At 42.6% G+C, this 2137-nt stretch overlaps 1 long non-coding RNA gene across 1 annotated transcript; it reads left to right on the top strand.

Annotated features, from left to right (window-relative positions):
* Positions 1–922: 922 nt before the first annotated feature.
* On the top strand, positions 923–1865 carry LOC107692738 (uncharacterized). Its single transcript, XR_001634669.1, has 3 exons — positions 923–1101; positions 1579–1624; positions 1754–1865. It is a non-coding gene; the product is annotated as an uncharacterized LOC107692738 (long non-coding RNA).
* The last annotated feature ends 272 nt before the right edge of the window (positions 1866–2137 follow it).

Raw genomic sequence — 2137 nt, 5'->3', positions numbered from 1 at the left:
GGTGTAGTACAAAAAGATAACGCCTGCGTCGCTCCGTGAAAACCCTTTACCGTCTCCGGGGCCTCGGGGCATTCCTCCCTCCCTTCCTTGGTCGTGCTTGAAACCACGGGCACACTGATGAGGCCTTTCTGCCGAAAGATGCAAAAGAACACCGTATAAGCGGCACGTCCGAGAGCCAAAACAGCCCAACAACAACACACAACGACTGTCAACGCAGCAGCTCGGGTAATTTCACAAACACCACCGACTTACCTCGCTGTCTGTTGGTGGCTTCTGGTACACAAAGAGGGGAGTCAGAGAAGGCCTGCAGCCTTGCGACGTCGAAGCCCGGGATTGCGACCATTTGTTTCAGTGAGATTTCAGTAAGTTTGCTAGGTGCGCCCACTGCGCTTGAAAATGGACGGTGGGCAAGCTACACTTCAAGACTGCAGCTTGGGTGGGGAGACTACTAGAGCAGCCATTTCTATTATTTCTATTTAATTTATGTTTCTCACAGTACTACAGCCTTTATGAAATGAATATTATGTTTGTTAAATATGTTAAATATATTACCTTTTGTTGAATAAATGCTTTGAAATGGGAATTTTTAAACTTCGATTGAGGGCGATGACCACTTAGCGCCACTCTCACCTGAGACAGGCAGCACATCTGTCAGCACAGACGCTGTTTGCCCATCATCACTCATCTGTCAGCACAGATGCTGTTTGCCCATCATCCTGCATGCAGTGATGATGTTTATATTCATATTGAAAGATAAAAGATATGGAAATGTTATTCACTAACGTTTCACATGGTTCATGCTTAACTCACATGCCATATCATGACAATAACGAACTGGTGCGCGCAAAAGACGCGATATGTGAACGGCCCCTAAGCCTGTACGGAACACTGTTAACCCTTATCATTTTCCGTACACTGGCGGAGGAGGTACATTTCCCCACTTTTCTCAAAAACTATTGGTCCTAAAGACATCAATCAAAGTGTGGACTGTATAATGGGTATTCCCCCAGAGAATGATCACACAAACATGCTTGTTTGTCTTTCAATAACGGAGGAGTGGTCGCTGGCGTGCGGCGAATAGCGAAAAGTGTACGGAACATGGTTCGTCTACGTATTTTAGCGTTACTGCTTATAGTATAAGGTTAACGTCAAAGAAGGGCACTAGTGTTAACGTTAGCCGGCATTTTTTCAGTAAACTCAGTCCTAACGTACGTTTTGAATGTCGCTGCTGTTAACTGCAATGTTTAGGGCTGCGTTTCTCAAAAGCATCGTGAGCCAAGTTGTTAACGGCAATGTTTAGGGCTGCGTTTCTCAAAAGCATCGTGAGCTAAGTCGATTGTTGAGACCATTTGGTGGCAAATGTTTCTACGATCATCTTAGCCATACAATGCTTTTTTTGGGAAATGCCCTGGTAAATGTGATTTTTATTTGGTCTGTTTTTAAACGACTAGCTGCTAAGAGTATTAATCCAAGATTAGGTTAAAGCTAATACACAGACATGAATTTTGCAATATGTTAAATTTACTAAAGCAATCTACAAACTTGTAGTAAACCTTTACAAATGTTCTTTAATTGCAGGCTGAGCTGGATGCTGAATACAAAAGAGTGAGCCTCAACACTTAAGGTAACTTCTATTCAGTTGAAGAGCAAGTTGTGTGATGTGTCCTCACATAACAGGACACAGACTCGGCTTTCTCTTTTCTACACCCATTGTTGGTTATACACTTACTTGCGCGTGTTTGTGGTTTTCTAGGTTTGTGCTGAGTTTCACCATATCAGAGAAAGTGGCACACACCAGCAAGATTTCACAGAAGTTGCATGACATTTGAAATGTTTGATCTTCAGGTGAGTGCAAATTCACAAACACTAACTACCTCCATCACGGTCTTCATTGTATATAAAATAAAGTTGGCCTGCTTGTTTAACATGTTTATTTTTTTTGTTTACATGATGTCAACATGAAACGAGCCCTTCTTGCTCTCCCAGTATACGTGTGTGAGGAGAACTGTTCTTCAGGACATGAAATGTAAGTATTAAGTGCATTAATAGATCTGAAATAGAGTGGGAGAACGATGACGTCAGAACCAGGAAGTGTAATTCGCAGCGGGTTCCTTTGAGATTTTCCTATGGGGTTTTT

This window comes from Sinocyclocheilus anshuiensis, unplaced genomic scaffold, assembly GCF_001515605.1.
Source record: "Sinocyclocheilus anshuiensis isolate Anshui unplaced genomic scaffold, SAMN03320099.WGS_v1.1 scaffold1119, whole genome shotgun sequence".
Taxonomy (NCBI): domain Eukaryota; kingdom Metazoa; phylum Chordata; class Actinopteri; order Cypriniformes; family Cyprinidae; genus Sinocyclocheilus; species Sinocyclocheilus anshuiensis.
Note: the sequence above shows the minus strand (reverse complement) of the source record. Positions and strands in the feature narration are given on the sequence as shown.